The sequence below is a fragment of the Diceros bicornis genome, chromosome 36 (assembly GCF_020826845.1).
Source record: "Diceros bicornis minor isolate mBicDic1 chromosome 36, mDicBic1.mat.cur, whole genome shotgun sequence".
Classification (NCBI taxonomy): Eukaryota; Metazoa; Chordata; class Mammalia; order Perissodactyla; family Rhinocerotidae; genus Diceros; species Diceros bicornis.
Genome location: NC_080775.1, coordinates 34,833,006 through 34,853,387, shown reverse-complemented (window position 1 = coordinate 34,853,387; position 20,382 = coordinate 34,833,006). Strand labels below are relative to the sequence as shown.

At 51.6% G+C, this 20,382-nt stretch overlaps 1 long non-coding RNA gene across 1 annotated transcript; it reads right to left on the bottom strand.

Moving 5' to 3' along the window:
• Positions 1 to 260: 260 nt before the first annotated feature.
• On the bottom strand, positions 261 to 19,936 carry LOC131398872 (uncharacterized). Its single transcript, XR_009217027.1, has 4 exons — positions 19,836 to 19,936; positions 3,792 to 3,941; positions 1,529 to 1,618; positions 261 to 854 (listed from the first exon to the last, which is right to left on the bottom strand). It is a non-coding gene; the product is annotated as an uncharacterized LOC131398872 (long non-coding RNA).
• Between the last annotated feature and the right edge of the window lie 446 nt (positions 19,937 to 20,382).

The window sequence follows — 20,382 nt, the reverse complement described above, 5'->3', positions numbered from 1 at the left end:
TATCCCCAGTCTCCCAGGACTGAGATCCTTTTTACTCTTTTAAGATTAGATTACATTTTAATCTGCTTTAATCAAAGTTTTCTCTCATCCTTGTTATGTATATACATATTCTAATACATAATATTGAAAACATTATTTTTGGCCCTACAATTTCCAGATGGATACATGCCTTTGTAATTATGTTTATAACTCCATGAACTATAGCAATTGGCTAAATGATGAGTAGTAATGTACTAATACAGGAAAATGGCCCATTTTTATTCAACGTAAAGTTTCATGTTTTCATCAAGACAAATACCTGAATACTTAATTGTTCAGCAAAAACTCTTACTGTGTACATGTAAGCAATTATAAATCTATTGTAGTTGGTTTACCTTGTTGATTATTCTTTGTTTCTGAATTGTGCATTCAGCATTTCCATGAACACTTTAGAGTCCTGCATCTTTATCCTACCATTTTAAATACTAGGTCATCGACAAAAGTCCACATGACTTGTTCAGTTGTGTGTTAGTGGGTCCTTTGTAGGGTGTCTTCCTAGGTACATTTTCACATGGTCATCAACAAAAGTCCACATTACTCGTTCAGTTTTGTGCTAGTGGGTCCTTTGTAGGGTGCCTTCCCGGGTACGTTTTCACATGCTCATTGACAAAAGTCCACATTACTTGTTCTGTTGTGTGCTAGTGGGTCCTTTGTAGGGTGTCTTCCTGGGTACATTTTCAAATGTGAACTCCAGCTGATGGCCTTGTGACACTGATGTAAATACTGGTGTCTCCACAGATCATGGGGCCAATGATGTGGTCCTTTACAGAGTCATATATAAACTAATACTTTTCATTCAATTAGTGTAAGGAATGCTATGGAAAGTAGATTGGGGACAATTAATAAAAGAAGATTGATTATGAACATGTTGTTAGGGAGAAATATTGAACCTCTGGCTATAAAGGTTTACATTTTATGCAATTAATCAGCCACCCTAAGAAACCCCGTTCATAGGCAGGGCTATATACACATAAAGGCTATAAAGGTTTACGTTTTATGCAATTAATCAGCCACCCTAACAAACCCCGTTCATAGGCAGGGCTATATACACATATATATTAGATTAAGATTACATCATCTGTTAGTTTGAATGTGCTTTTTTAAAGTACGCCTTGTTTCTCTTGCACTTTCGCACTGGGAGAAATATGGAATAGATAGAAACCGACTGGATTACTCTGGTCTGAATTCAGATCACGTAGGGCTTGAATCGTTCAACAAATGAGCCACTAATAGTGGCTACACCACTGGGATTTCCTGATGCAACATCGCGGTCATACACCCTATTGTGGATATGGACTCTAGAATAGGATTGTTCTGTTATCCCGAGGGTAACTTGTTCTGTTGATCAACATTTTGGATCAATAAGTGATAAAATATTTTGATTAGCTGGTCTAGATTTTAATGACTCAGAGGTTATTTTCTTCTCTGAGGTCACCCCAACCAAAATTGTTAGTCCATTTAAGTTTTGTTATTCCTTGATTTGGCTTACCTTTGTTTTTTTTTTTAATTAATTGAAGCTCCATAGGGTCTTCTCGTCTTATTTTCTCATTCCCGCCTCTTCAGGGAAAGGTCAATATCACTGATTAAAAGTAAGAGAGAGTAAAACCCTCGAGTGGCCGTTCATACAAGCCCTCATTTAGACAACAAATGATGATGCTGCCTTTGCAGGGTCCAGTCACTGCGGCCTTTACACCGTGTCACTGGGCAAGCAGTGCCTGTAACACCAGAAATGCCAAAGGAGATGCTTTTGGTAAACAGGTGGGGGCTGTGTTTGCCGAATTTCTCTTTTTGAAATCTTTCCTTGAATGCCTACCTGTGTTGGGTTAACCATTAATGTAATAAATGATTATTGGGTTGAATTTATTTTATTGTCAACTTTCGGTGATTATCTGTTCTGATATAAGATTATGCAAGGAGAAATAATACTTGTTCCTCATAGTAACAGTACTACTTCTATGAATAAATAGATTAATGCAGCATTAGATTAGGAGTTAGTTTCTGTGATTGAAATTAAGATAAGTATATTGTTGAACCTGAAGGCTTTCTTAATTTGTAGCTGGATTTAGGCCAACTAGGGTATTGTTTGTACTCCCTCTCTAAGGAAGGTTGTACCCTGTATCTAAAAGGCTGTACCTCTTTAGGGCTGGGTCGGGGTGAGCAGGAGGCTGAACAAGTGTGGACCTGGCTCTGTCCCAGAGGGATGAGCAAGAGACACAGGGCACCTGCTGCCACACACAGCTGCAGCAGACGTCACCAATCAGTCACGACATGCTGGGCTGCAGAGCCCCCAGTCCTCGACAATGTGCACTCCGAAGCCACTCCCGGGCAGAGCAGGGGACTGTGATGAACCCATTTGCCGACCCAGCTCCCCTAAGACGTGCTCCAGGCCTCCTCTCCCCACTTACTCCGCCAGCTCCTCACTGTCCTCGGGACTCAGGCCTTCAAGGCCCGCCAGCAGGCTGCTCCAGCACTTCTCCTTCCTTATCATCGCCTCCCCTCTCTGCTCCCACTCTAGTTCCAGGGCAAGTTACCTGTGGCTCCTGAGTGCTGCTCCTTGGCCTGGAAGGGCCTTCATTCACCCCATCCACCCTGTGCACTCCTACTTACCTTTCAAGACTTGACTCCAGTGATGCCTCCTCGGGAAGCCCTCCCTGACGCTCCATCTCCCCAGGCCTGCTCTGAGCCACCACTCTGCCTTCTGCCCACGTCCATCACTGCCTGGAACCTTGCTGGGCTCCCTTGTCTGTTCTCCACATCCAGCCCAGCCCATCAGGAGGGGAGGAAATGCTTAGGCTCAGGGCAATGGAGCAGATTCCTAGACTGTGGTGACACTGCCCACCCCAGGAGAGGTCATTCTTTGGTCACTTCCAGCTTAGGCCCAATGCAGCTCAGGGGGAGCCAGGACACAGGGAGGATGGCCCTGCGCTCAGCAGGTCACAGGGTTGGCCTAGGGAAAGGGCACAGGGGGCCACACACAGGGGTTCAGGACAAAACTTCAAGTCGACGATACCCTTGTTAAGGGCAGCAGGGGCCAAAGGCAGCTGCACAGCCTTTGAGCTTTTCATCTGCTCAGAGAGTTCCAGGGCTGGATAGAAGGAACTCAGGAGGCCCATCTGAGGTGGAGGTCACCTCGGGGGCATGCAAGCAGAAGCTGAGGGTCCCACAGCAAGTGGAATCTGAAGAGGTGACCCTCAAATGTCTTGCAGCTCTAACGTCTCCGAGTTGGAAGTCAGTCCCCTCAGTCACAGCCTCTAGCTGCCCCCTCACAGGGCTGTGCCTCTCAAACACAGCTCCCAAGGAGAGTGGAGGCTGAGGGTGAAGGAAACCTCCTACCCGTGAGAACCGCTGTGATCACAGCCTCCCGCAAGGGGCCAAGGATGATGAGCAAGGGACAGAGGGACTGACCCACATGACTTCCCCTCAGATGCTGAACATGCTTGTGATTCACGGGGCCAATCAGTATCTGTCCCCATCCTCCACCCCTCTCTCCCCAAAAGGACATGTCAGTGTTTACTATGACATCCACAGACACATCAAGGGCATCTGGGAAGAACCATGTGTACATCTGGAGAGAAGGGAACTGTGAAAACCAGTAATATCTGCATCCATGTGTGCAGATACCGACATCTACATACAGCTGTCACGTTCCTCCAGCAGCCCCGGAATACTCCGCAATCACGCTGGCAGGTTTTGGCACATGGGAGCCAAACCAACTGGTGGTGTCCCTGAATGCCACCACTGCTGGGGCCTACCTTGATGTTGGGGGGATGCAGGGTGCCATGCTCCATCTCACAAAAGTCTGGCTGGTGTCCAGGAGGGTCTCACAGCCTTCGACCATCATGCCCTCCATGGCTAAGTTTTCCTGGATGCTCTCTGTCTCGTTTACTTCATTGTGCATTATCCTGTGGGGACAGAAAATAAGTCAGAGACAGGCTGCCCCCGTCTCTCAGGGAGAAGGGAATGCCGGGCCTCTGGCCAGACCTAGGAAGAAGGCCTGGCACCCAGGATTCTCAGGTGGAGCCTGTGGTCACGAAGGGGGAGAGAGCATGCATATTGAATGCCCACTGTGCTGGGCACTCTATGGGCATGAGCTCACATCATCCTTCTGACAGCCTAAAGAGAAAGGTGTTCTTATTTCAGAGTGAAGGAAATGGAGATTAATAGCTAGAAAACCGGTGTGATTTAAAAGTCTAAACCACGTGGAACAGAGATGGAAAAACTAGGAGGAGGATCGGATCGGAGTAGAGGAAAGAAACTTTCTTCACTATTCTGCCCCCCACACCACTACTGGCCTTATCTCCATCCATAGAACTCCACCCACCCATCCTGCCTCAGGGCCTTTGCACTTACTGTCTCCATCCCTCCCCCAATGCACTTTATACAGTTGCTTCCTTAATGTTCGGGCCCTGGAATGGCTTAGTTTTGGAACACCTGGCAATCCCACTGGCTCACAGAAAGACTGACTCCAGTAGGCTCCAGCACGTCTGGGGGGAGGAGGACACACCTTGCCCCTCAATCTGAGAATAATGACAACACTCTTATTTGCCATCTTCTGACTGCCGCAACAACCCTCCTCCAGAAGGTGGCGCCATTTAACTGCTTTTTAAAACCAGCATTGCTGGGAAAAGAGGCGTTTGAGTTGCCAACTTTGCTAAGAGCCTTGATGGGTTTTCAGGAGTCTTAGGAAGTTAGTAATTTTGGCGGGAGGAGCGTCTGGAAAAAGTACTCCACCTACTCCAAGAAAAGTACAAAACCCCTTATTTCTCTACTGATGCCTCAAATTCTACAACCACAACCAGATCACCAAGAGGGCTGGTTAATATGCGTGGCTTACGAAGTTCTCTAGTAGACACTGTCCAACTTAACTCTCCCAGCAATGAGAGATGACACTGGTCGAGCTGGATCGGTGATTAACGAACTCAGCGTGATGAGCAAATGACTGGGCCCATCTGACCCTCAGTTTGCTCATCTGTAGAAGGTCAGAGTGAGGATGGAAGAGAATGCATTTCACGTGCTGACCTCAGGCCCAGCATATGGCAGGTGCTTGAGTAAAGGGCAGTGATCACTGTTTTTAGTATCACTGGTTGCAAAGGTGTTATTATAAAACTACTATTATCGTTGTTTTCTGGTTATCAGACTGAAGCATGGAGATGGAGTCTCTTTCTTAGGAGCCTCATTCCCTCCATCCCAGCAATTCTCTTCTCAGCAGCCCAGGCCCTAGCCCTCTTCTGGAAGGGACAGGGTACAGGGAGGCACCTTTCAAGGATATGCTAGTTCCCTGGATATGGACTCATTTTTGCAGGTTAGCAAAGGTAAGCAGAACCATTTCTTTTGACGAGGGTGGGGATTTTGCTGAGGAGGGCTGTATTTGCTACAAACAAGGGGGCGATCCCACAGTAGCAACACGAGTTTCACTGTTAGACAAGTGCCAGATGCAGCTGCTCAGGACTGCTGCCAGCCCCGGCTGGGGTTTGTGCTGAGAACCACACTGTCACTGCAGCTGGGGCGCAGTCTGCCGGGGGAGCTGGAATTGACGACCTGGGTTACAGTGAGCCCAAGAGATGAGGTTCAGGAGAAAAAGCGGGACAAAGGACAGAGGTAGGAGAGAGTCAGCCCCAGGGGAGGAGTGTTTTTGAGCAGAGCCAGGGAGGGTTTGTTATCTGATGGCTTCCTGCCGGGCTGGGAGCTTTCCTCACTCCCCCAAGGGAGGGAGAGAGGAGGATGAAAGGGCTGCTGTCAGGGCGACAGGAAAACCCTCTTCTGTGCCACTAGGGCTGTGTTCAGGCCAGGTGCAGGTGATCAGGTGGGACAAAAGACGAGTAGGCTTCGGGAAAGGGGATCAGGGTCTTGGGACAAACGTCTTGGCACCCATGTGCCTTCCTCACCGCTGCCCACACCGGGATAGGGCATCCCGCAGGGACAAGGAGCCTCGTTGGAGCCCCAAGTCTTCTCCTTGGGGAAGTGTACAGGATTTGGCTCCTTGGGGCACGAGACGACTGGGGTCCCCACCCCACAATGCTTTTTATTAGTCTGCAATCACGCTCTGATTACGTCTGCTCCCTGAATGAACCTCCACTCCGGGGCCTGTGCCCTGCCCTGGTCCAGCCTGGTCCTCCCTCTGCCCAGCTGGGAGACGTGGCCCTACTGGCTGCCTTTTGCTGGACTCAGGAAGCCATTTAGGGCACTGAGTGGTTGGCAGTGCTGGAGACTAGACCCCACACGCTGCAGACCGACCCTCCTTTGCAGCTTCTGGCAGCCCATCACTGACTACAAGGTTGCTCATCATCTCTTGGCTTGCACAAAGTGGAGACCCCAGGGCTCAGCTCTTGGTACACATCTCGATCCTGGCTAAACTCACTCCCCTGGTGATCTCACCAGTCTTATGACTATAATACCATCTCCATGCTGATGGCTCCCGAATGGCTCACTCCCTTACAGTCCAGACTCAAACGCCCTCCTCCCTTCTTGTCCTCTCCACCACTGTTGTCCATCTCAAGTTCAACATGCCCCCAGTCAAGCTCCAGTGAAACAAGAAAGACTCCCCCTCCACACCTGCCCCTCCTGCCAGTTTTTCCATCTCGGTTAGCAGCAACTCCAACCTTCTGCATGCTCAGCCAAAAACTCTGGAATCACTCTTGAGTCCCATCTTCTCTCTCCTCACATCTAATGCATCAGAAACTCCTGTTGGTTCCATCTTCAAAACACATCCAGAATCTGAACCTCCTCCTCACCTCTACTGCCACCACCTGATGCAGGCCCCAGTCAGCTGCTGCCTGGGCTGTTGTAGGCGCCTCCTCCCTGGTCCCTCTGCTTCTGCCCCGGCAGAGGAAGGTTCCCCCTGGGCTTTGGTGACTGAATGAGGGGCAGCGGAGGGGCCTTGACCAGAGGGCTGGGGCCTCTGACACTGGACAAGTCATTGGCTTGTCCACCCATGACACTGCCTGCTGTTGACTGCAGCCTTGGGCACATGAAGCCCTTCACCCAGGCTCCCCTCTGGGGCTCCTATACCACACGTTGTGACACACTGACACTGGAGAACAGGGGAAGTTGGCAGAGTGTCTGCGAGTCACTGGGCGGATCCCCGTCCTGGCAGATGGGCCCACGTGAGTGCCCAGGGCCCTTCCTCGAACCCCATCTGTGCCAGGGACAGCACACCACCCACACCATCCCACCAACTTTCCCCTGGGCTTGAGCTGTGAACTCCTCAGATTGCTCCAGGGGCCCTGCTTCCAGGTGGGGCAGGCTGGGGGTCCCCCAACCACCACCCCTTGGGATCCTAACCTGAACATGAGATTTTACCATCTGGGGCTCAGCAAACTCCCGCTGGGGAGCATCCTCAGTCCTGGCCTGTCCACTGGTGGGGGCACCTGGGAGCCGGGCTCACCCAGACAGCCCCCCCAGTTTAGCCCTGGCGTCGTCCAGGCTGTTGGCTCTATGTGCTCGTGAAAAGTGGGCCAGGAGCTCGTGCAGTGTCAGAATGTGTTGGGAATCTGCAGCAGGGAGAGGCAGGGGTCAGGGACAGAGGCAAGGATGGGGAAGGACAGAGGGACAGGGAGACAGAGGCAAGGAGAGAGACAGTGATGAAGCAAGTCAGAGACAGAGCAGCAACGTAGCGAGGGAAAGAGAGACAAAGGAGACAGAGAATGGTTCTCTCAGCTCCCAGCACTCCCACCAGCAGGGCTGAGGATAGACACCCACAGCACTTTTGATCTCAGACTCTAATGTGGAGCCTCTTCCAGGGTCTTGTCTGGGCCAAGAGCCCAGAGCTTGAGGCTCTAAGCTAGCAGGAGGAAGGGCCTGGAAGTGGGCTCAGGACCAGGAGCTCCCCCTCACCTTCCCACACTGCCTGCCCTGTGGAGCTGGACAGGCCTGCCATCCGCTGGGTCAGGGTCTGGCTCTAACCCCATTCTCCAGGCAGCCCAGAGCTGGGGCCTGTTAGGGCCTGGGCTGTCCCGGCCATGGCCCCCTGGTGCCCCCAGGTGTGGCTTCCTCCCAGCTGGGGCCCTCATTGTCATGGTCCCCAGTAGGCTCCCCAGGCAGGTTCCCTCAAGGACAGGGCTAGGTGCCAGCTGGAACATGGGGTCAGTGAAGAAGGCTTCCAGCACCCTCACCTTGCAGTCAGTTTGGCCTCGTAGTGCTTCAGCAGCTTGTCAAAGTCACTGTTCTGCTTGCAGTGGGCCAGGATCTGCAGGCTGTACTGGTGGCTGGAGACCAACTCCTGATAGAAATTGACCATCGACAGCAGGATGGCCAACGGGCCTGCTTGGGAGATGCCCCACAAGCCCTCGGTCACCCAGCCCCACCCACGGAGGTCAGGTCCAGGTTCAGAGCTCCCACCCAGAGACACCCTTGCCTTTGTGGATGACTCTGGCACCACTGCCCTATCCAGGGCCAGATAGGTGGCCCCAGGCATCAGGACAACATCAGAGTCACAGATCTTTATAGAGATGGGGCCCTGTCTAGTCGGACACCTATGTATTGGAAGGTCAGAGAGGGCTGTTGTGGGTGCTGTGATGTGCCTCGCCGCCTGAGGGTCTGAAGGGCCACCCAGCTCCGGAGCTTTGGGGGTTCAGCTGAGGCCTCTGTGGTAACTGAATTGCAGCTCCACATCCCCCTCGGCCCTGGCTCTCCCAAGAGGCCTCCCTCCCAGAGTGCCCCACCAGTGACAGATGTGACCCATCCGTGGTCATAAGGTGAGTCAGTAGCTGGACTGGAACCAGGTCTCCTGAGTCCCCCATTCCAGGGCTTCCCCCACATGACATGCCCTCCCGAGTCACGTCCCTTCAGCTGTCTGTCCATTTATCCATGTGTCCCTGTCCTTCCATGCCTCCCCAGGTTCAGCAACTTGGGTCTGCTGCTGGCCCGCTCTATCCCGATCTCCTGGATACACAACACCCTGCCTTCCAGCCCCTGAAACACCAGCCAATCTCCCCAAACCTGCCCTTCAGTATTTGATTGGCAGAGATGGGCCCACTGAAACCTCTGCTTATAAACTCCATTAAAAAAGAAAAATGTGCTTTCTTTGCGATGAACTCTAAGTGGGAGCTTACGCAGGGCATTCCACTACCCAAGGGACGGCACCTTCAACCACGCAACTACAGGAAGTGCAGACCTCGTCTTTCTAGGGCCTCTTCTCATTGTGACCTTGGGGAAAAGCGGGGCTCTCTGACTTAGGAAAGTGAACAACAAAATGTCACACTCAGTATGGGAGAGGCGCGATGCAGGGGTCCCGCTGTGCAGCCCTCGGGGCCGTCATGGAGGTACAGCCAGCTCGGAGAGCAGTGACGCAGGGTGGACGGAGTGGGAGCCTTGACTGTGCTTCTACTTTTTGTTTGTCATTCTACTTTTGGAAACCTGTCCCAAGGAGATGCTCTCTCATATGAACATTTCAGATGCAGAGATGAATGTTTCTAGTAGCAAGAAGTTGCAACAACGTTAAGAGCCAATGATGGGAGATGGCTGCATGGATGAGGGCATGCTCACAGGTACTGGAGCATCATACAGCCATCAAAAAGCATACTTTCAGCATGAGAAAACATTTGTGCTATAATGTTAAGTAAAAAAAAAACATCAAGATTCAAATTCAATATTCATGTGTGACATTATTATTATTATTTTTTTTGTGAGGAAGATCAGCCCTTAGCTATCATCTGCCAATCCTCCTCTTTTTTTTCTTTTTTTGCTGAGGAAGACTGGCCCTGGGGTAACATCCATGCCCATCTTCCTCCACTTTATATGGGATGCCGCCACAGCATGGCTTGACAAGCGGTGAGTCGGTGCGCACCCGTGATCCGAACCAGCGAAGCCCGGGCCACCGCAGCAGAGTGCATGCACTTAACCACTTGCGCCACCGGGCCCGCCCCTGTGACATTATGTAAATAAAACGGGGGTAAAAACCCCAAGACCTGTGCATAGAAAAAATTTTGAAGAAAACACACCAAAGTCTTTACAGTGGTTATCTTTGGGAAGCAGAACTATGGCTGTTATAGCTTTTAACATTTTCTGCTTTTCTAGATTGTCAAATTTTCTCAAATGGGTTCATATACATAATTTTTAAAAGGGGAAAAGTAGATAAGAAACTAAAAATATCTCGCTTTGTCCTAGAAAAACAGCTTGCCAACTTGTCTTTCCTCTTCTGCTCCCTCTGAGAGATTCTGTGTGTTTTTAAGGGGCCGCTGTTACACCCTGGGAGGATGGAAGTGCCACCAGCCTGGAGGAGTGGGCCCTGGAGAGGGACTTCTCAGGTGGATTTGGGTGCAGGTGGGGCTGGGGACCTCTGCCAGGGCTTCCTCCTCACCCAGGCCCCAGTGGGCCAGCTGGAGATGCAGGCCTTCAGGCCTTGGTAGAGATCTGGTGCAAACATATGATGGCCTCACTGACAGAGGAGGCACAGGGTAAGCTCCGGCCATGGAGTTCCTGCCCCTCCAAGGGTCCGCTGCCCCCAAGTCCAGCAGAGCTGAGGGGCCCAGGGAGAGGGCAGGGGTTGCCACCACCCGTGGGACTCTAGCAGCAAATGTCTTTCTCATGTGACACCTTATGTGAAAACCCCATCAGCGGGATACACTATGTAACTTGTGGGGTCCAGTGCAGAGCAAATAAGCAGGACCCCTTTTTAAAAAATGACAAAATTTCAAGATGGTGACAGCAGAGCACTAAACCAAACACAAGCTTTTCTAAACATGATCACACGCCCCAGAAGCTGGCAGAGGACAGGAGCTGCTCTCACTGCCAGCCTTCCTGGCACCCTCAGTGCCCACCTGCTGGGGTGACCCTGAGGGATCTTAGAGGAACTCAGGGCTCTGGAGAATTCAGAGGAAATGCCACTGATGATGTGAAAAGAGCTAGGGCTTGAGACCCACACAGAGCAGGCTCAAATCTGCCCTATGCTGCTTCTGCTTCTGCAGCTGCTTCTCAGCTGTGTGACCTCTAGCAAGATGCCTAACATGTCTGAACCTCAGAAAACCTCTTTTCTGTGAAGTATGAAGGTGAAATGAGGTCACTCCTGCAAGTAATGGGACAATTTGAGGGCCTGTCTTGACATGAGTGCAGCCATGTTTGGCCGCTCCATTGACCTACTGCCACCAGCACACAAAGAAATATAAAGCTGCTTTCTGTGTGGTGGGAACTGGCCTTTCTCCCACGGAGATAGTTGCAATTTGTAACATCTCAAGGTCCTTTGGGCATTGTAGCCTGGGACAGACTGGCCATCTGTGCTGGGCTGGGACCATAACCAGGGAAAACAATGCACGTGCACAACTGCCAGGCTGGGACAATAACCAGGAGGCTCAGTGCACATATGCCACTGATAACCATTTGTGCATGGGAACACTGAATGCTTGCTCTGTAAACTCTGTAACTGTTTACTCTGAAAACTACTGACGCTATATAAACCGCTGGAGACTGAGGCCTGGTGAGAGTCTCACCTGTGAAGGGGACACCTGGCCCAGGACCTTTGATGATTGGATTCCTGCCCAGCCATGTCAGTTGAAGGCACTCTCCCAGCAGTGGGGCGTGGATGTTGTGAGTAACCAATCTGATGTGTACTCTTTTCAGTCAACCTGGTGTCTGAATTTCTGATTGATTTGTGTCATTTCCCTTCAGTCGATGTCGATGTTTCCCTTTCCAATTGAGCTAGTGTTTTTCCCTCTTATTATTTGACCTATTCAGATCTGTTTGCAGACTATGGCCTTTACTCTCTTCTGTATAATAAAATATACCTTCAGTACATTTGTTTGGAGTGGCAAGTTTCTTTTACATCTCCAATCGAATCCCCTGAACCTCTCAAAACAGGGCCTGGTGCAGAGGAGGTGCTCAGTAAATGCTAGCTCTCCACCACTCCCTTTTGGGGGGAAGCTTAGAAAAGCAAAAACACCCGGATTCTCCCAAGCACCTGCTCTGTCACCACCTAAAGAGCCCTGGGGAACATGCCTTCTCACTGTCAGTTTAGCACCAGGCTGGGTAAGGGGCCCCTGAGCACCCCTGGCAGCCACATTTGCCATGGCTCCCCTCCCAGCACCCTCTTCCCCGCCCGTACTCCCCAGCCAGCCAGCTCCAGAACACAGCCCGAGTCTCCTCTCCCAGGATGAGCTGTAAGGATGCCAGAGAGACTTCTGCTACTTCCTGCAGCCCCCTCCCCTCCCAACTGTTCCTCCTCTGCCCCTGCTCATCACTCCCAGCTCCTACCACCCTGGAGACCTGGGAACCTCCCCAATGTGTCTGGGGTTTGAGCTGAATGACAGAGGGGAAGCCAAAGGGACTCTGTCATGCACTCCATTTGTGGACAGGAAAACAGGCCCAGAGAGAAAGAGTGAACCCCTCCAGGAGTCAGGGTAGCCCCAGCCTAGGAGCCTGTCCCCATCTCCCTGCAGTGGTCTCTGTCTTTCTCTGCCACATCAGATGCCCCTCCCTGGTCCCATTCTCCATGTGTGCTCTCTGTTCCATCTCTCTGTGATGACCCAGCACTTTGGCTGTTGGAGGCCCCTAGTGTTGTCCTCCAAGGGGAGCTGTCACAGGGGGCTGTGCCCTCTCACAGCAGTTTGTGCTCTGAGGGCAAACCCCCACCCTGGAGTCTCACTCGCTCAGTACAACAAGAGCAGGGGGTGGAAAGTGCTGAGTGGGCGCAGAGACACCTCTGAGCTAAGTGGCACACATCCAAAGATAGTAGCTCAGGAAATCACAAATGTGCCACAGAGCCAGCTCTGCTCCCTTTTCAGGGCATGTGGCTTTGTCCCCTCAAGGCCACTTGCTGAACTGCAGGATGAATGGGCTCTGACAATTGAGCGAATGGAGCACTTTAAAAGCAAAATGGGACAGTTACCTGCTCTCCACTTCCGGGTTGCTAAAACTACCCCAGCCTGTGCTTGAAGAGTGGCTGAAAATATCTAATGGAGAAATATTCAGGGCCGATGCAGGCTTTTCTATTTTTTCGATTCTCTGAGAACCTTGGCACATGAGATAATGGCTGTTCTTGGATCTGACCTCTAAAGAGCTAAGAGACTTACACACACAGGCTTGTGCAGAGCTCAGAGACACGTGGATGCCCAGTCAGCACCCTCACTGCCCTGATGTCATCACCCCCAAGCCAGTCTGCTCTCTTTGCCAGTTCTGGGATTTGCACGTGGTATCCTTATCTCTTTAGGATGGTGGGGTGTGTGTGTGTGTGTGTGTGTGTGTGTGTGTGTGTGTGTGTGTAAAAGTAGCCTGTATGTAAAACTGATGGCGCTCTTCTCAGAGACATCTACAGGACATCTACTCCCCAGGGACCAGAGCAAAAACCAGACGCAGTCAGGTCAGGCGCTTTGCTCCCTGCACGGGCAACACCAGTAGTCTGGGAGTCGGATTTAAAGATCGGGCCAGGTGGGCAAAGCTCTGGAAAGCTGTGAGCCTGGGGACCCTGCAGAAGCCTTGGGCCACAGCCCATCCCTGCTATGAACCAGTGTCAGGATGGAGGCAAGAGCCCCAGCCCTGCTGGGCTCACAGAGGCTGCCTTTCTCTTACCCTGCAGGTCCCTTCTGGGGATGCATTTGCTTTGGATCTGGGTTGGCTTGGCTGACGTCCAAGGCTGGCTCAGTTGACCCTTGTCAACGATGGCGATGGAGAGTTGGGATTTGGGCTTACACCCCAACTCGCCTGCTAGAGTCCAGCTCTGGCTACCCAACCTGGCTCAATGCCTGGCATCTCAGCTGAACCCTGCCCACTTGCCATCCAACAGTCTGGCCTTCTTGGCCCATCAGAGGCAAATCCTCGTTTGCCACACCCATTAGCAGCACTGCTCATTGGCTCCTGCCACACCCCAGTCCCCTCTCTGGAGACAGTGTCTTTAATCCAGAATGCATTTCTGCATTCAGTGCAGTCATTGATGGGGGAATTAGTCCAGGGTTTTCTCTTGTTTGTTAGCAGTCAAGGTTTTGCTAAAGATCTCTGTACTTCTTGCTTTTCCAACAGCTGCCACACAACTCAGTTCTCTCTCCTTCATTCTCCATTCCCTCTGGCCTCTTCCAAGCCTAAGAGATGCCCATCTCTGTCTTCCTTTGTGCCAATCCTGTCAGCATGTCCTGATGGAGTCTCTGTGGTGGGCACCATGCTGGGCATGGGTGAGACACAGTCGGAGGTGGATGTCAGATCCCTTCCCTGGAGGAGCTTCCAGCCTAAGAAGGGGGTCAGATACCCACAGAGGTAACTTATACTCCAACAAGGTGAGGCCAGAACAGAGGTGTGCCCCTACTGCAGTGGGAGGGTCTCACCATGGAAGCCACAAGCGCTACCCAGAGGTTTTGCAGGACAAAAAAGGAGCCCAACTGGGCTGGCCCCATGGTGTAGAAGTTAAGTGCACACGCTCCTCTGCTGGCGGCCCAGGTTTGGATCCCGGGCCTGCACCGATGCACCGCTTGTCGGGCCATGCTGTGGCGGCGTCCCATATAAAGTGGAGGAAGATGGGCACAGATGTTAGCCCAGGGCCAGTCTTCCTTAGCAAAAAGAGGAGGATTGGCATGGATGTTAGCTCAGGGCTGATCTTCCTCACAAAAAAAAAAAAAAGGTGCCCAATAGGTGTGCTATAGGATGGAAGGAATTGGAGCAGAAGGGATGGTGTGAACAAAGATGCAGAGTATGACAGGGTGTTGAGTGCAGGGCAGCAGGGGTGTGGATGGCAGGAGGAACATGGGAAACAGGACTCAAGGCATAGAGTGGGCCCTGCAGAGGGGCTGCTTCGGAAGGGGTCAAGGCGGCTCTCTCTATGTCAAAGTTGGTTTGCAACCCTGATTCCACGGCTACAGTTTTACCTTAAAGCATGAATTAAGATCTCTGCAGCTTATTGCAGAGTCAGCCTTCCAGGATTCTGAGTGCTCCCAAGCCAGGAAAATACCACGACCGTTTCTAAACTCCTACCCTGCCCTTTAGGGCTGCCTAAGCCATCCCAACTTACTTCCAATCATAAATGGGAGAAAAATAGCTATTAAAACAATGAAATGGTAGCAAACTGAGGATTCTAGAGAAGCGGAGGATTCTTCCTAGAGGAGGATGCTCCTGTTGTTTTAGATGGTCCTTGGAGCTTTTTGATTACCAAAGATGGGGCCCAAGAGGGCTGTTTAGATGGGAGAGAAGAGACTGAGCAGAGCTGGATAGTTTTGCTTAATAAATTTTGTGCAGACTTTTGTTTGGGTGTGATCTCCCGTTACCTCTAGGGAGAGATGGCTACAGGTGGGGGCTCTGGGGATGGAGAGTATAGAAGGAGTAGAGACAGGGCCAGCGTCCTCGATGTGTGACCTGTGCACAGCCTGCTTAGAAGGGCCTAATGCCTGGTTTAAGGCTCTGTTGTTGCTGCCTTGAAATTCTTAAGAGCCCTGCATTTTCATTTTGCACTGGGCCCAGCAAAGCATTTAGCTGGTCCTGAAAAAAGGTGTAGACAAGGGTATATTGGTAAAGGATTAACGACCAGGTCTCTGAAAGAAAAACTCTGACTTGTAGCACTGGCCGATTTCCATGGTGTAAACATTCTTACCTTGGCCCATTTTAAGCTACCAAAGGGCAAATAACAAGCTTGAAAGAGTCTTGAAAATTTCACAACCAACTTGCAAGTTGGTATGAGCCAGCTCTGGCACATCACTGGACGGGGGTGAGGGTCTTGGCAGATAAAGGGATTATGAACACCCCCACCAGCACCAAAATGGCAGTTGGAAGCATGTGGAGCGAGGCCAGTGTGAGGAGAGGAGGTCAGCAAGAAATCCCTGTAGCAGGAAAGGCTGAGTGACAGGAGGGCAAGGATGTCTTCTATTCACCTGTAAGCCATTTTCTGTTTCAGTACTGGAAACCCCCTCTACTGTATCTAAGTCTTTCAGAGAGTCTGGTCCATACTTGCCAGTGTCGGGGTCTTGGGGACTGAAGGAGGAGCCAGTCGGATGTCATTAGGGCTTTCGTGGATACTCTGGTTCTCCTCCTGGGACAGGGCAGGACTGTACTGCCCAGGACCCTGAAGTTGGGTGTGGTCATGTGACTCGCTTTGTCCAATGAAATGTGAGCAGAGTTGTCAGGCACCATTTGCCACATTGCTTCCCCTGCCATGGGACTAGTGAATTTCCTGATGGTGGAGCCCCGTCAGCCTGTGTCCCTGTCTCTGAGAATGTTGTGGAGCAGAACTCACAATGAACACAGTGTGAGAGAGAAAGCAATCTTTGTTGTTTTAAGCCACTGAGACTTGGGGGCTGTTTGTAATTGCAGTAGAATCTAGCTCCACCTGACGGACACATGGAGTGACCACACGGGGGTAAGGACCAGTCAAGACTGAGTGAAGACAGCCACTGTGAGAAGTGATACAAGAAGTCAGGAGAGCAGAATTGGAAGCCAGATGTGGCCAGGAAAATGGAAGACCCTAGAAAATCCTCAGGAATATGTGGGATGGTGCCTGAGGAGTTTTTCTGGCTATCAGAGGAAATGTGGCCCACGAGAGCTTGAAGCCATCCAGGTGACACAGTGGTTCCCGAACATGCACCTTTTATCTGGCCCGTCTCCCCAGCAAGGAAGGAATCAGTTGTGGGGCAGGTACAGGTCAAGGATCTACACCAGGAGACCCAAGGTTAAACTTGGATTCCAGTGCTGGAAGTGACCTTAGAGTGACCTTGCATAAGTCCCTTCCTCTTCTGTGGACCTCAGAGTTCTCAGATCCCTCCCAGCTCTGACGTTCTAAGACCCTCTGTCTTTGTCACGGGCGTCACTCCTCACTTACTTGGCTCGTCAGCGCCTCCTGCCTACCTGATGGCCTACTTCCTGGGAAATGGGCTCTGTTTCACCATCCTGGAGCCCCACCAGAGCACACAGGTGCCCTCTACCCTGCAGGATATGTCTGTGTGTGTGTGTGAGAGAGAGAGACAGAGAGAAAAGGAGGGAAGGAGGGAGGGAGAGAGAGACTACAGCCAGAAAGCTTTACCAAGCTGATCTTTCAAAGTCTTCTTTAAAAAATCTATTTGCCCTGAAGAGTAATGCACTCAGTTGGAAACATTGCTCCAAATTCCCACCAAACAGGGCTCTGCTGCCACACTGACAAACACACACACACACGCACACACACACTTTCAGTCAAAACTGACCAGTTTTGTGCTCCCCAGCACCAGAGAGGGCCCTGCCCTTTGCACCCACCCCTTCTCTGGCCTATCAACCCCCAAAATCTTTCAAGGCCATATGCGACATGAACCCATACCCTCTTTGGCCATAAAATGACTCATTATCTACCTGGATTCACACTTCAAGCTCTAATATGTCACCAAGCACACTCTACCACAATCAGACCTTAAGGGTAGAAACTTCCATCTCTTTACTGTCTACCACAGAGCCTGATGTCCATTCATTCATCAAGCCCTTACAGAGTACCCACTATGTGCGAGGCAGAAGGGACAGAGTGATAAATGACTCTGCCTTCATGGAGGTCTCACCATGCCTGGTGGGGTACAGAAACACAAGGAGCTGGCTTTGATGTGGCATGCTTAGAGTGGGAAAGCCGTTGGAGCAGGGGGCATGGAGCATATTCTGGGATGAGAGTCCCCAGGAGGAGGCATTCGAGCTTGGTAGGATTCCACCAGGCAGGGAAGCATAGGGATGGCAGGGGCACTCCAAACAGAAGCCCCAGCATGTGCAAAGGCCAAGAGGTGCTCAGCTCATGACCAGGGATCACTGGCTGGAGCCCCGAGTGATGAGGGAAGAGGAGCCTGGGGAACAGGATTAGGCAGTGGTCAGCTGATCTTAGGCAGTTAGTGAACAAGTGAGTGAGTGAATAACACCCTTGATCATGAAGCCACTAACTTGATACTGGTCCCTAGACCTATTCCCTGGTCCCTAGCAAGGACTCAGCTTGGTTTCAGGGATATGTGTAGGGCTAGGCTAGATCTCAGAATGAACAAGATGGTTTAGACACGGGACAAGCCCCCATCCCAGGAGCCATGTGGGAAGAGGCTACAAGTAGAGTGGGAAGACTGGCAAGTAGACACGCAGACCTGGGTTCTAGTCCTGCCTCTGCCACCTCCCAGCTGTGTGAGCTTCGGCGGGTGACTTGAGTTCTCTGAGCCTGCTTCCTCGTTCGATCCTATGAGGATGGTTGTGGGGACTGACTAAGGAAGCATGTCTGACAGAGCCTGGTGCAGGGTAGAAGAGGTGTGTGGAATCTGAAACTTTTGTTCAACCTCAAGTTCCAAGCTAATGTGACCATAGTTCAGAGCTTGGCAGCGGCACCATAAGGTGGAATTGGCAATTTCAGATCTTTGAACATTCCAGGCAGAGCTGGTTTCAAGGACGTGTGATGGGGTCCTATGCTCAGAAGGCCCCATGCTTGGGCCTTCAAGTTCTGCGGTTGCCACCTTGAAGTTCTTAACCATTTCTCCTTGAATTTGTGTTTCACGAGTAACATCTGATGGAACAATTGAGCACGCCCCAGGGGAGTGGGACTCAGCCCTCATGTGTTCCTGCCTCCTGCTGCCTCCCTGGGATTGTTTCTCAGCTGCTCGCTCCCCACATGCTGGCACCCCAGAACCCATGACCTCCTCTACCCTCTGTCTGGGAGCAAATGGGTTGAGTCAGCCAGGAAGACTCACATCCCACCGTGAGTCATCCTCCACCCTCTGCAGGGGCCTCGGGGTAGGTGCAGAAAGGGTGGGTGCAGTGCACACCCAATGCTGTCTCAGAGCAGGGGGAGGAGACAATACCTGGGCACTAGGTGGGTGACTCAGCATGGGCATCTTGCCCACCTCTCATCTAGGTACCAAGTGTATCATGGCACAGAGGTTAGAGGAGGTTGGAGGTTGAAATTGGGGGGGCGCCTGTCTGCCATGGGTGGGTTGGTGGGCTGTGAGAAGGGGAGATCGACTTCCCCGACTCCACCCAGGGCCTTGCATTTTTCCCTTGCCTCAGGCCCTACAAATCATGCAGCTGAACCTGGTTAGAATCTATGTTTCCATTTTCCCGTCCTCAGCTCAGCATCCACGGTCCTCGTGTGACATGGCCAAATGGCTCTGAGCACCTGGTGAGCATGGTGAGATGAGGGGGGAGAGGCAATCACATCATTCGGCGCTGGGGTAGACAGCTGGTGAGGGGCGTCTAAGGGACAGAGAGCCAGCGCCTCCCAAGCTTTAATGTAAATGGCAATCGACTGGGATGTTGTGAAAGTGCAGATTCTGATTCTGGAGGTCCGGGCAGGGCCTGAGATTCTGCATTTCTAACATGCTCTTGCTTCATGGGCCACATTTTGAGTAGTGAAGTTCTAGAAGGCTTAACCTAGCAACAGTGTGGCCTCCAGACTGATGTCCGGTGAGCCCCTGTAGGAGCTCTTACAACAGGCAGAGGGAACGACTGCTTGGAACTGAGCCAGGAGCCCACACTATGATGACCTACCAGGACCCTGTGTCCTCGGACACTTCAGCTGATAATGTGGGAATGCTTAGTCAATGTGGTCATCAGCAGAGTAACTAAAAACTCGCCCATAAATAACCTCACTCAATCCTCACACTCTTGTCAGGCAAGTAGAGAAAGGCTGTTTTATAGATGAAGGAATGGAGGCACAGAGGATGGGGGGGCGTACTCCGGGTTGCAACTGTCAAGTGGCAGAGGTAGGATCTGAACTCAGATCTGACTAAGGCCCTTCCCACTCTGCCAGCATCACTAACTTTAAGTTTGGAGGCTGGCCTAGCTGTGACTGGAAGCTGGTCCCCCTGCCCGTCATGTGCCCCCCGATCCTGCAGGAGCCTGGAGTGTGAGGTGTTGGGCCTGTGCCTTGGGCCTCCTGGCCAGCCTCCTCTGCACCCCTAGCCAGCAGTCACCTCTGCCTTCAGCCGCTTGATATTGATCTCCCCATCCTCGATCTGCTGCCGTAGCTGCTTGGCCACTGTCTTCTCGTCTCCACGATCTGCAGCAGGTGCAGGTACTTCTGCATCAGTGCTTCGTGCTCCTTGGCCAGGGTCTGGAAGCTGTGGACAGACAGACGTGGTAAGACACTGCCTTCTTGTCCCCCAGGGATCCAACCAGAAATGGGGCTCCCCCACTGACTGCAATTAGGAGAAGGTCCTGACTCCCAGACATGGTGCACAGGGCCTTGACCTGGCTGCTGTGCTGTTACCAACTGCTCTGGCCCCTTCTCCAACTCCTGTCTCACACTCTGACCTCTAGTTCCTCTAACTGATCCTGTTCTCTCCCCTCCTCCTCCAATCCATCCCCCCCACCCCGGGCCTTTCTACAGGCTTACTCTCTTGTTAGGTGTGATGCATCTGGTGACTTTAAGTTAAAGTCATTGCTCAAATGGAACAACAAAGCCTGGATGACAGGACATCTGTTTATAACATGGTTCACTGAATACTTTGAGCCCACTGT